The following is a 15,332-nucleotide window of genomic DNA, read 5'->3' as shown; positions in this document are numbered from 1 at the left end:
TTCCAAGAAGGCGAGCCTCATAGCCGCCTAAGGACATACATTCGTATCCTTTTTATTAGATTAAAATTATGATTATGTTAATTGAGCATTGAAGTTAGGTTGTAAATTTCAATTACTTACATATGTATATATATGTTTGTGGTGTTCTAACCATCTGTTTTGCAGGTTAATGATCTCTAAATAGTAGGGACATTACAGTGGTATCAGAGCATAATCCTGCCATCCTATGGGAAATGTTCCTCATTTATGATCACATATTAGAGGAAGAAAGGAGCAAAAGCAATGGCTGATCAACTACCCAAACAATTCCAGACCTTCATGGAGCAAACCAATGAGAAATTTGAAAGAATGAGCTAGTTAATCCTCCAAAGTACCAACATCAACAATAGAGATATGTCAAACCCTAGAAGAGAGACACACTCTAATCACGCTGACAACGAACGATCACCTCAGAGTTCTAGGCAAACAATTCCCAAATTTCTCCCTAGGGAAGAACATGTGAGGGAGGAGGAGGAACTGGCCATACTTGGGGTGGAAGAAATTGCCCAAATTTATGCTAGGTTGGAATCAAAAGTTCAAAGGGTGGTGTCCTTTAGGGATTTCTGTGAGTCCAAGACTAATGAGGGTAGAAGGAAGAAACCAATGTGTAACGACCTCAAAGCTAAAATTAACAAAATGTCCCTACCCTATTTTGATGGGACAGGGAAGGATGTGGCCCAAGCTTGGGTACAAAAATTAGACACCTACCTATCATACAACCCAATGACCGAAGGAGATGCTATTAAATTTTCCATATTACATTTAACCGGCAATGCCCATAATTGGTGGCATAACGGTCTCATTACCCTAGGACACAAAAACGTCTCCACCTACAATGAGTTTACCCAAAGGCTCATCAACCAGTTCAACCAGAAAGATTCAAATGGTACTTCCAAGGGCTAACACATCTTAAGCAAGTAGGGACCATTGAAGATTATGTAGATCGATTCCAAAACTTGTCAGTAATGGTCCCCGACCTATCCCAGAAAAGACTTACCTACATGTTTTTAGAAGGGTTGAAGGACCCCATTAAGAATTTTGTTAAACCCTTAGAACCACAAAACTTAGGAGAAGCCATTAGGAAAACCAGGATGGTCGAATTTAATGTCCCCAAGAATTCCTCAACCAAAACTCTACACAAGAACGAGGGACCCCAAAGAGACTGTCGGGAAAAACCTTGGAGCTTTAATCACCAATGCAAGGAAAGAGACGAGCTCATGGAGAAAGGGTTATGCTTCAAATGCAAGGCCCCATGGGTGAGAGGCCATGATTGTAAAAGAGGACAACTAAACAACATAGAAGAAATACAAGAAGAGGAAAGACCTTATAAAAGAACCAGATTTGAAAATAATACACCTAGTACTTTGGTAGTAATCACTCAAGGGAGTGAGAATGGATGTTTCAAAATCAAAGGAACTATCAAGGGGCAGAAAGTGATCGCATTAGTGGACACCGGAGCCTCCCATGACTTCATTAGCAAATATTTAGCAGCAAAGAGACGATTAAAGACCCAAGAATTTGAAGGATTTAAAGTGGTCATGTGCAACAGAGTCCTGGATAGGTGCACTCAAATTATACCTCAATTGGAAGTCACCTTGGGAGGACATACCATTACAAGGAACTTCTTTGTGGTAAACCTAGAGAACAATATCATTTTGAGAATGCCATGGATAAATTCATTGGGAAAATTTACCATGGATAGTCCAAACCGAGAGATATGCTTCCAACATGAAGGAAGGGAGATAACATTGAAGGGGGTGCCCGATGACTCTCCAAAAATAGTATCATGCAACAAAATGGTGAAAATCCTTAGACACGACCAAGGAGAGTGGGTCGCCCAATGTATGATCTTGGAAAAATCTCCAACTGAAGGCCAAGACATTCAAAGGGATATACAACCTATCCTTAGAAGACACAAAAAGGTCTTCGAGGACATTCCCCTGGGGTTACCCCCAAAAAGGGGATTTGAGCACTTCATTGAATTAGAGGAAGGAGCAAAACCTGTCATTACCACTCCCTACCGCCACCCACACAAGTTCAAAGAGGAGATTGAAAAAACCATAAAGGAATTATTAGAAATGGGACATATCCAACCAAGCAGCAGTCCTTTTGCTTCATCAGTAGTATTGGTTAAGAAGAAAGACGAAACTATGAGAATGTGCATAGATTACCGAGCCTTGAATAAGAAGACTATAAAAAATAGGTACCCTATACCAAGGATTGATGAACTCATGGATGAACTCCAGGGAGCAAAATACTTCTCTAAAATCGATCTAAGGTCAGGATATCATCAGATTAGAATGAGGGAAGAGGATGTTCTTAAAACAGCATTCAGATGTCACTATGGACATTTCGAATTTTTGATCAGGCCATTTGGTCTCACCAACGCTCGAGCCACCTTTCAATCTTGTATGAATCATACGTTCAGGCAACAGTTGAGGAAATTTCTTCTAATATTCTTTGATGACATACTCATTTACAACAAAACATGGGAAGAACACCTCCTGCACATCAAAGAGGTATTAAACATCTTGGAATCTAAATCATTGTATGCTAAAGCCTCCAAATGTGAATTTGTGATGAAAGAAATCATTTACCTGAGACACAAAATTAGTGAAATAGGAGTAAGTGTAGATGAAGAGAAGATCAAAGCCATCAAGGAATGGCTCACCCCTAGGACCTTAACACAATTAAGGGGATTTGTGGGACTTTGCAGCTACTATAGATGCTTTGTAAAAGGGTTCTCCAAAATTGCAACACCCCTTATGGATCTAACAAAGAAAGGGGCTTTTGCATGGAATGACCAGGCCCAACAGGCCTTTGAACAACTCAAAATCACCATGAGCACTTGTCCAGTATTAGCCATTCCCGACTTCTCTATACCTTTTGAACTACAATGTGATGCATCGGGGGAGGGAATCGGGGCCGTACTCATGCAAAAGAAACACCCCATAGCTTTTGAGAGCCGTAAACTTACCATAGTAGAAAAACTCTATTCTATCTATGGCAAAGAAATGCTAGCCATAATGCACGCCTTGGCCAAGTTTCTCCAATACCTTGTTGTGGGAGATTTGGTGTGAAAAATGATCATAATAGTCTACGCTTCTTCCTGAGCCAAAAGGACCTTAATGATAGACAACAAAAACGGGTGAGCAAAATACAAGCCTACGACTTTGATATGTGAAAGGGGTAAATAACGGGGTAGCAGATGCACTATCCCGACAGGTTCACCTCAACGTCATCACCAGTATCTCAAAGGACTGGAAGGAAGAAATCCTTAATGAATATAACCAAGATCAACAAACAAAGGAAATCTTGGCGAGAAATCTTGCAAACGAAGATTTTAAAGTTAAAGGAAATCTCATCTTGTATAAAGGAAGAATATACTTGAGTCCTCAAACCCGATTCAAAGGCAAAATTCTCAAAGAATTTCATGATAACCCCTTAGCAGGACACCCCGGGTACTACAAAACTTATAAACACATTAGGGAACGATATGCATGGAAAGACCAGAAAAGGGATGTCCAAAAATATGTACGAGAGTGCCTAACATGTCAGGGCAATAAAACTGAACTCACCCACCCCGCTGGGTTACTTTAGCCACTACCTATTCCTAATAAAAAATGGGAGAGTATTTCTATGGATTTCATAACAGGGTTGCCAAGGACACAAGGGAAGGATAGCATTTTTGTAGTGGTAGATAGACTCACGAAGTATGCCCACTTTCTTGCAGTCTCCACGGAATACAAGGCCTACCAAATAGCAGATCTATTCTTCAAGGAAATTTTCAGACTCCACGGACTCCCTCTAAATATTGTTAGTAACAGAGACAACAAGTTTATTAGCAAATTTTGGCAGGAACTCTTCAGAATGGCAGGAACAAACTTGACCCCTAGTACCAGTTACCATCTTCAAACCGATGGACAAACTGAAATAGTAAACAAATGGATAGAGGGCTACCTAAGGAACTATGTTACAGGGCAACAGACTGCTTGGGTTAAGTGGCTACACTTAGGAGAACATTGCTACAACACGACACACCATATGTCAATAAAGATGAGTCCTTTCCAAGTCTTGTACAGTTATGAAGCCACGGGCTTTGGGGAACTAATAACCTAAGAGAGCAAATTACCAAAAGCACAAGACTTTGTGCAATAGAGTAGAGACATCATGAAGACCTTGAAGGAGAATTTACATCAAGCTCAAAACCAACAAAAGATCTATGCTGACAAGAAGCGTATAGAATGGTCATTTGAGGTCAGAGATCTGGTGTTTCTAAGATTGCAACCCTATAAGCAATCATCCCTCAAAAAGAATGGGACTGAAAAATTGAAACTCCAATTCTATGGACCCTACAAGGTAATTCAGAGGATCGGAGAAGTAGCTTATGAGATTGAACTTCCCAAGAGTAGTAAAATCCATAATGTGTTCCATGTTTCCTGACTTAATAAAGTTCTCGGACAACACTTGGTCCCTTGCAGCGAACTACCCCCTCTAGATGATGAAGGGAAACTCACATTGTACCCAGAGATCCTTCTAGATACGCGGAAAAGAGAACTCAGGAACAAGACCATTACCAAACACCTGATAAAATGGAGGAATCTCCCAGATGAGGATGCCACTTGGGAAAGGGAGGAGGATCTAAAGATGCTTGAGGACAAGCAAAATTGAGACGGAGGGACTGTGATAACCCTACGGTATCGCAAGATGTAAAATCACTTGCAGGGATGAGGATATTGTAAATGAATAAATTAACATAAATAATCCAAAGGAGATATATTTATTTTATTTTAATAAAGGGAATGTTATTTAAATAACTAATATTACAATGGAAAGGTATTTAAATATATTTTTTATATATATTCGAATATATTTTGGATATATTAAAAAAGGAAATTATACATAATATTTTTTATATATTTAAAAAAAGAAATGTAATTAATAAAATATTGTATGAATTGTAATTAACATTTAATATATTAAAAAGAAATAAAATATTGTATGAAATATAATTAACACTTAATATATTAAAAAAAAGAAGAAATAAATTGCAATTCATATATTAACATTTAAATACTTAATAAAGGGGGAATAAGGCAGTCCCAAACAGGCTGGGTGACCCCCGCACGAAGTGGTGCGTAGGTAATCACAGCCTAAGGCTGCGGTTACCTCCGCACCCCTTCATGCGGAAGGGGGCCCATGGAGGGGTACAACCCCTCACGGGTATAAAGGGAGGCAACGATCAAGCTACGGGGAAGAAAGGAAGGCAGCAGACTACGGGGGAAAAACGAAGGGAGCAGACTGCAGGGAAAAAGGGAGAGAGGTTAGCGGACAACAAGGTAAGAACCCTGTCCTATATTAATTAAGGTGAAATATATGAAGGGTTTCCTTATTATTAATAATAATAAGTAGGATTAAGGGTGAAGGCTCAATAATATTAATTAGTATGAATTAATGAACAATGGGAAATGGGTAAGTCCATTGATAAGTCATGTTCATAATTTTCTAGTAAGAATGTATACACATTGTAGGGTGTAGAATTCACTAGATATAAATAGGAAAAAGGTAATCTTGTAAATAATATACACATAAGTTGCATATCAAGAGGGACTTAGGAATACAAGGTATTTTAAGAAACATATTGCAAATATGAAAGATGAAAAGTAATGTTGATATATATATATATATATATATATATATATATATATATATATATATATAAGTTAATTGTATAATGCATTAAGAGTTCATGTTAACATAAAGGAATATTTATGAACAAAAATGTTATGTAAATACAAGGTTTGGTTGGGTCAAACTTAACCAAGAAGGGAAGGATTGAGTCAATCCCCTTTGAGGACTTGGATGATGAAGGCATCATCCACGGCAAGGAAAGGCAAGGGTCTTCCTTGGCTGGCTTGGGTATAAGAGGTTATACTCAAGACAAAACTCAAAGGTCAGGCCGATCCCTTTTGAGGACTTGGATGATGAAGGCATCATCCAAGGAAAGGAAAGGCAAGGGTCTTCCTTGGAGGGCTTGGGTGTAAGAGGTTACACCCAAGACATTATTCGAATTCATCTTCGATTTCCTAGAGGGCTTGGAACAAAGGGGTTCCAAGAAGGCAAGCCTCATAGCCGCCTAAGGACATACATTCCTATGGCATTTGTATCCTTTTTATTAGATTAAAATTATGATTATGTTAATTGAGAATTGAAGTTAGGTTGTAAATTTTGATTACTTACATATGTATATATATGTTTGTGGTGTTCTAACTGTCTATTTTGTAGGTTAATGATCTCTAAATAGTAGGGACATTACAGGGGTAGAGCATTGGATAAGGTAGACCTAAGCATGTTATAGGTTCTGTGTTGGGACACTGGAATGGTGAAGGCAAGTTGCAGATCCTCCCATGATCTCAGTTTGCCATTCTCCACAATCTGAGCAAATTGTCTAATTCCCATATTGTTCCATTTAAGAGCAGAGTAGCCTTGAAGGGTTGCCAATGGTTTTCCATGATAACTTAGATTCCACCAGATAGATCTTTCACTAGTGAACTGTCCCTGTTTACATCCCTTCATATTGTATTGCACTAGATGTTTCACCTGTTCCTAGGCTTTCCATAGGGATTTGAAGACCCCTGATCTAGCTGGGGCTACATCCATCTGTGGATTTGAAGACCCTTGATCTAGCTGGGGCTACATCCATCTGTCCAGGAAGAAGGGCAATTATAGGGAGGCCTTTCCATTTCTTAGCTTTTTTTGGAGTTGAGGATGATATATTATTTCTTATTAGGACTTTCCAAGGTTCCTCACCATCTATGGCTTGGAGAATCCATTTGGAAGCGAGGGCTATCCCTTGAGTTCTTAGATCTTTTAGTCCCATCCCACCATACAATTTGTGCATTGTGCACCACTCCCATTTCACTGCATGCTGCTTCTTGATGCCTTTCCCATCAGACCAAAGGAATGCCCTTATTTTCTTTTGGATATGGTTAAACTGATAGTTCTTGAAGAGCCAAGCAGCGGAGAAATAGATGTTATATGATGCCAAGATCTTTTGACATACCTGAAATCTTCCAGCCAGAGATAAATAGTTCCTGTTCCATTTGGAGAGTTTCTTCTCTATCTTATTCCTTACCCATTCCAACATCTCCTTTAGGTTTGGACAAACAGAGAATGGGATACCTAGATATTTCACCAATTGGGAAGGACCCAACCAATTGAGGGAAAATTTAGAAAACCAACCCGGGGGTCTGTCATCCCAACCAAGTATGTTAGATTTGTGCATAGCAATCTTACTTCCAGAGGCCAGGCAAAAAACATTTATATTTTCTAGTAGAGCAGTAACGTTCTCTTCATCAAGTTTAATTAACATTGCAGTATCATCAGCAAACTGGATATTACATATTTCCTTTTGATTAGGTAAGGATATGCCCCTGAAAGGCGGAGTGATAGAGGAGTCTTTGATTAAATAGGCCATTGCATCAGCAGCTATGACAAACAATGCAGGAGCAAGGGGACAACCTTGCCTTATTGACCTGGACAGTGCAAATTTGGGGGATCTTATTCCAGTTATTTCAACTAAGGCATTGGCATCACACAATAGAGTTTTGACCAATTTACAGAACCCAGGGGGGAATCCTAGAGTTTGGAGCATCTGAATAATATATTCCCATTCCATTTTGTCATAGGCTTTCTCGAAGTCAATGAGTAGCATTTCCCCATTCTGACTTGTTTCTTTGGCCCAATGGAGTGATTCCCAACAAGTGATTAAGTTCTCTAAAATATAATGACCTTTGACAAACCCTGTTTGTGTAGTACTGATGATCTTTGGTAGAATACTTTCCAATCTACTTCCTGTTAGCTTTGCTAATATCTTATATGATACATTTAACAGTGTAATAGGTCTCCAGTTTTTAACAAGGGTTCTATCTCCCTCTTTGGGGAGGAGTTTGATCAGACCCTGGTTTATATTTTCCCCAAGGGATCCCTTGTGAATAGCCTCTGAGTATATCTCATGGAGATCATCCACTATCCATTCAATATTATCCTTGTAAAATTCTATTGGGAATCCATCTGCTCTAGGGGACTTGTCATTACTGAGTGGCTCTATAGCTTCTTTGGTTTCCTTTTTTGTAATTGCAGCCTCAAGAATCTTACTATCCTCTTTATCAAGGAGTTTGGGGACCAAGGCCATGATTAATTTCCTTGCATTGTCCTGTTCTTTCCTAACTGGTTCTGCAGAAAACAGTAGTTGAGCAAAACATTCTAAAATTTCCTTTGGATCAGAGAGTTTTTTATTGTCCTCCCATATAGAGTCTATATTTTCTCTTGCTTGTTTCATTTTGAGCATTTGGAAGAAAAACTTGGATCCACGATCCCCTGCCTCTAACCAGTTGAGCTTAGCTCTTGCTCTCCAACCTTTAATCTTCTGATTTTGTATCCTTCTAAGGTCATTTTTGGCCCTGATGAGTTGATGAGTGAATGTTTCACTTTCCGGATCCCCTTGCAGTTCAAATTCGGCAACTTGTAGAGCATTATATAATTTCATGTTGTTAGCTCTGGTATCCTTAGCTTTCTTTTTACCTACCACCTGACAAAGTGAGGTCCAGGTTTCAATATTTTGGTTCCACCTTTCAATCTTTGATAGCTTGTTGTTTGCACATTTATTGAACATTTTGATAAGGTATATTGCACACTTGAGATCACCATCTCTTAGCAAGTTAGGGCTGGGTGGGGCAATTTTGCTATTAGTTATCTTTAGCCCAATCATAATGGGGTGGTGATCAGATAATGTATATGGTATGACAACATACTGAACCCCTTCCTCATTCTTGATAATTTCAAAATAATCCCTGTTGAAGTAAAATCTATCTAGCCTGTAGTATACTCTCTTATTGTATTGTTGGTGGTTACACCAGGTGTACCATATTGAGTTATGTTCTCCTTTTTTTCCTGCAATTGGGTCAATCAACCTCAGCTTGTTGATCATCCTCTCCCAATGAATCCTCTCCACTCCTTTCCATTCCACCTTGTTTCCCCCTTATTTATCTTGTGCATTGAGTACCATATTAAAGTCACCTCCTAAGAGCCAGGGGATGTCTTCTAATTTTGCCATCCATTCCCACATCTCCCCTCTTTCTCGGTAGTCATTAGATGCATATATTGAACAGAGACCAAATGTCTCATTATCATTTTTTATTATAGCCCATACTGCCCTATCACAGTGGGATTGACCCCATTTGAGAACCTTGTTCTTCCATTTAGGGCTTAGTAGTATTGCAGCTCCACCCTTACCCTTAGGGTGTTTGGTGAAGAAGGGGGTGGCATCCCTCCAGATGGATTTTAGGCCAACTTCTAAGTGAATCCTACTAATTTTAGTTCTTGGAGCATAAGACAATCAATCTCCTTGTGCATGCTTAGAAATATTTTAACCACATATTTCCTATCCGGGGCCTCTAATCCCCTTATATTCCATGAGATGGTTTTCATCATTGAGGGGTTGTTTCAGAATTATCCCCAAGGGCTTTAAACCCTTCAAAACATTTGAGCCATTCCTCAGATTTTGAGAGGTGGCTGGCATCAAAGGCTACAGTTGATAGTGGTCTCCCTCTTTTTTTTTCTGAGTTCACAGAGTTGATCAAGTCCTAATGATTCTTTTCTGGCTGAATTGTCTTTACCAACTTTAGGAGATCTTTTCCTTCTTTTTTGTTTTGTTTTATTACTAGTTAGATCTTCTTCCTCATCATTGGTTTCCACCTCAAAGGTTTTAGGGTCAGGGGAGAAAGGATTCTCCTTCACAATATTGTCATCCACAGTTACAACTGACTATATCCCAGATTCAGTATCATGCCCTTTCTCAAGGGGTTGGTCCGAAGGAGAAGTGGTGGGCTCCACCTCCCCATCAGTGCTATCAGAGGTTATATTAATTTGCTTACTAGATTCAATGTCACCTCTTGTCTTAGTCTCCTCTAAAATATTTTCCATATGAGGTGTGCTTATGTCCTTTGTAGGGCCATTCATGCTAATTATGGGTCCATAAGGGGAGTGACTGACCTTCTCGGTAGCATTGGTGACAACCTAGGACCCACCATCTTCCCCTCCAATCAACTCTTGGAGGAAGGGAATGGTACATGACTCAATTTCCATTTTTTGATTATATAATACAAGTTCAAGTTGTTTTCTTTGATCTGCCACCATTTTTAGTTTTTCAAAGACAATTTGTTGAGCATTTTGTTTCCTAGGTTCCCCAGGAGGATTGGCTACTTTGCTCATATCTGTATCCAGAACATCAAACTCACTACTAGTCCGATTTGCTTCCTTTAAGGCCAACTGATATTTGAGAATAGCTTCTACAATTGAAGGAGGAGAAGTGGATGTGCAAGGGAGGGTTTGGGGTTGAGGTAGGGGGGAAGAAGGATCAGATGAGGGGGGAGATTCAGCTACCCTAGGCTGGGATGAGGGGTCAAGAGGTGGGGGAGCAAAGGGAACAGGGTCCGATTTTTTAGCTTCCTCTGAGTCCAAGTGAGGTTGGTTATTGCTGGAGGTTTTATTGAGGGAAGTACCAAATTTCTTCACCATTAGAGGGCAATTCTTTAAGTAATGGCCACTTTTCCTACATCTATGACAAGCATTTATCCCTCCTAGGTATTCTAAGGGACACGAGAAGAGTTGGTTTTCTATACAGATGTCAAAACCTGAGGGGAGGATTACTCCAGGGTTGAATGCAATTAGAACCCTTGCATCCATGTGAGGTAGCAGAGAGGCCGAAGAATCAATTTTAATAATCTTTCCAAGAAACTCCATGATTTGAGCAATATAGTTCCACAAAAAAGGGGGGACGTTTTTAATAACTACCCATTTAGGGTTGGAGAGGGCCATTATTTCTTCATTACAAGCAAGCGGAGTCCAGGGGACAACCCTAAAATAGGCGTTGCCTACATTCCAGAATTGTTTTTCAATAACCCTCTTTTGAATCTCTTTATCATTAAAAAAAATAAGAAATAAGCCTTTTTGTAACATTCTGCAAAAAGACAGCTGAATTCCAAGCTTAACAGACTAGGTATCATGAAACCATTTATTAAGATATTGTCTAGATGACATTTTATCTACATCAAGGGCTGCTAAAAATATCGCAGAATCCCTAAGCCGAGCAATTTCCTTAGAAATACAATCTTTCATAGTGGAATTAGGTTTAATGATGATTCTCGAGGCCGAGGCAACCTCACCTTCCTCGAGATTTGTTGCTGCATCCTGGTTTGTCTCTGGTTCGAACTTTGCCTCATCCGGGATGGTCGCGTAGTGCCCTTTAATAGCTTTGCTGAATGATTTCTTGTCATTCGCAGAGGGTTTGTGGGTATTAATCCCATCATCGCCAGTTTTCATCTCCATTATTGGAGGCACGAGCAGGGATTAATGTGGGGGCCTCCCACTAGGTCTGGGAGCCCCCGGACAAAGAGCTAACCTGCAACCAAAGACCGTTCATGTACCTTGGTTGCAGAGCTCCCACACCGCCTCCTTTTTTTATAATAATATTACAAAATGATTGGTATTAATATTATAAATTATAATATTACACTATTTAAGTAAACTAGTAACAAATTAAGTTATTATATTATTTTATATTATTAATTTTACATCAAGGTGTAATTATACAGTAGCACCACACTTTCTTATAGAAAAGAAAAATAACAAATAAAAAATGGATAGTTCCAAGTTTTTAATTTTTCCTGCTTTAAGGATAAGATTTTATTTAACAGTGCATATCAAATCATTGCTAAATTTGTTTCTTTTAAAACACGACATGAGGATTTATTGCCTTAGGAAGAACGCAATGTGGCTATTTTTCTATGAAGTCCGTAGTAGATTATATTATTTTATATTATTAATTTTACATCGAGGTGTAATTATCAAGTAGCACCATACTTTCTTATAGAAAAGAAAAAAAGCAAATAAAAAATGGGTAGTTCCAAGTTTTTGATTTTTCTTGCTTTAAAAGATAAGATTTTATTTAACTGTGCATATTAGATCATTGCTAAACTTTTTTCTTTTAAAACATGACATGAGGGTTTATTGCCTTAGGAAGAACATAATGTGACTATTTTTTCTATGAAGTTCCTAGTATATTATATTATTAATTTTACATTGAGGTGTAATTATACAGTAGCACCACATTTTCCTACAGAAAATAAAATAAAATGGGTAGTTCCAAGTTTTTAATTTTTCTTGCTTTAAAGGATAAGATTTTCTTTAATTGTGCATATTAGATCATTGCTAAACTTGTTTCTCTTAAAACACGACATGAGGGTTTATTGCCTTAGGAAGAACACAAAGTGGCTATTTTTCTATGAAGTTCCTAGTAGATTGATTGGTAAAGTGGGGTTCTGAGTAAGATTGTTTTTTTGATCGGTAATATTTATGATTTTATTAAAGATAACTAGAACGGTACATGAAAAACTATCATCCACCCAAATAACCACCCTCTGCTCACCAAACCACCCTACCAAAACCATGTTGTTCTTCAATCAGAAAATCAAAAACCCCCCCTCACAACTACTGTAGAAAAAGAAGTCCAATTACGTCATGCCAAAAATGGCATAAACTGTGCAAGATGAAAAAACTGAAAGCAACTAAATCTAAAATGAAAGGAAAATTAGTACCAAGAGGTACCCTTGTTCGCCATATTTCATCTTTTAGTCTTCACTCAACAACATTTGGTGCACTCGAAGCGTCCCCCAACCTGTTAATTCTGCCAACTACACCGCCCAGATTGTTTTGTCTTTCTAACTCCGCTGAAAGACGCCTGGTAATCGACCACCTCCTCTGCACCTCATCCACCATCTTGGCTTCCTCTCTCACTTGTCTGATAATTTCTTCCAAATCCATTATTTGAACATAGATCACTAGTCCTTCCCACCCTCTCCTCACATCATCTCAAAACCTGGCTTTAATCTCCTGATGGCGTCGCAGGAAGGGAATCTTCATGTGTCTACCCCAGAGCTCTGTGTTTTCCTCTAGTATGCCTTCAGAGACATTGAAACCACAACCCAGGACTACCCACTCCAGCAAAGTCTCCATGTTTAGAAGATAATCACTCGAGACTATCATCCTCATCACCTTTCTAACCTCCTCGCATGAATAGCCCAAGTCAAGTCTCAAAGCCATGATTAAAGAGTAGATGTCTACCCTCAAATGATATCTATGGCCAATCACCGCCACCTCCTCGCCAAGAACCATTTGAATAGATTTCAAAAAAGGGGATCTCTTGCCAAAAACATGTTCTCAAGCCTCTTCGTAGGAACAAAACCCCAGAATGCAGGCATTGACTTCGAAGATTTCAGGGTGAAATTAGATTCCATGCTGGAAGCCTCACCAAACCGTCGAGCTCTGCAAAAAAATTGTAATCTTCCCCACCAAACATGCTCAACTGCCACATTGAATGGGCATAAATTCTATTTTTAGCAATTAAGAAGGCACACACTACAATCGCCACCATTGCATAAGCATTCGACATTAATTGCCTGTAAAGCGCGATCCAGTCTCAGCTCCTTGAATAAGATACAGGCCGCATGTCACACATATCAAGTATGTGAAAGTACTGTCCTTGGCAGGCCATCTTAACTCCATAGCACATTGATGTCATTACCATCCCACCATCTCACCTCACCCTTGGATAGCTCACAAGCCACGTTAAACAGACCGTCATCAAGAACATTTTAACTTCTTATATGGGAAACACAAAAGTCTTGGAATTTTTTTAATTTTGCACAAATAATGGTGATGAACTTATTCAATTTCTAGCATGGGGTGTCACCTTTCATAAGAGAATTAACCACCACTTGGGAATCCCCCTCCAAGTGGACTTTTGAAGCCTTCATATTCACTGCCAAATCAGTAGCTAACAAAGCTGCTTGTACGTCGACTTCATTATTAGTTCCATCTTGTAATCTTTTTGCACCTTTGAAGAGAATCTTCCCTTCATCATCATAGGTCACACACTCCGCTCCTAAGATGCCCATATTCCCCCTTGAAGCCCCATAAAAATTAATCTTCACCCAACCCCTCCTAGGTTTTGACCAACTCACCTCTTCAATTCCAGGAATATTGCACAAAGGATTAACCCTAGGGAACCCATGAACAGGTCAAAAGGGTTTATGATAACACTAGTAAGAATCGAACAGGAGTTGATGCATAGCACCAGGATCATCAGCCTAACACTACACCTCACGACTCACCTTCACACCAACTTGGTTACTCATACACCCTTAGGTTTTGAGCAAGATTTAACAACATATGAAGAGTATTATTTATCTGCTTTGTTTATTAGTTTTTTTAATTTGTGCATTATGGGTGGGGGTGAGACAAAGGGAGATAACATCTGAGAGGTGCAACAAAATTTTGGCTTTCACCAAAGTATTTATATGAATATTGCTTTTGTATTTTTTATTGTAATTACAAGTTACAAGTTTGATGAAAATGAGTTGGATTCATCTCCTAAAAATTGATAGGAATATTGAAAGGATAGTTTTTATTCTTAAGTCTTTTATCATCTTTTAAAATTACATTTATGAAGACTACATGTGCATGTGATGATCTTTGATAAAAAAGGGTAATCAAATCATGTTTTAATTTAATTCCATAGAAAACTATTAATTCCTCTATGTTGCATATAGTCATAGTATTATAATATATCTTGCAAGGGGTGGTTCTTGCGTAAAGAGCTAAATTTCATTCAATTTTAATATGTCTTATATATTATCCTTTGAATTAAGGTTGCAAGTTCATAATATAATTTGGATAAGGACAAGTTTTATTGACTGAATTATTCAATCGCAATCATGTATAATTATAGAAAGATCACCTTTTTAGACAAAATAACTTTTAATTAAGTCTTATTATATGTATGGTTGTGGAAAAGATTTAGAAACTATAGGATTCTCATTTTGTAGATGTAATTGGTAATAATCTTGATTCTGTAAATATAATTGGTGATGATGTTGATTTTGTAAATATAATTGATAACGATCACTTTCATCTTCAATCAACAACCATAGCAACATCCAAACAACAAGGAATACAACTTTTGCACAAGTAAAACATAAAAAAATATAATTTATTTGGTAATTTATGTTAAAATATCAATTCAATAAAATATTAATGCTCCTATTAAAATTTTCATTGACATTTTCAAAAAGAAATTGAAATTGTTTTAAATGGAAAGCTAATATCCTCATAACAATGCTAAAAATTAATTAAGGGTTTTCAATTATCAATTCCACAATGTTTCTAAAATTTAA

The sequence above is a fragment of the Cryptomeria japonica genome, chromosome 10, assembly GCF_030272615.1.
Source record: "Cryptomeria japonica chromosome 10, Sugi_1.0, whole genome shotgun sequence".
NCBI lineage: Eukaryota > Viridiplantae > Streptophyta > Pinopsida > Cupressales > Cupressaceae > Cryptomeria > Cryptomeria japonica.
This window is presented reverse-complemented; position numbering follows the sequence as displayed.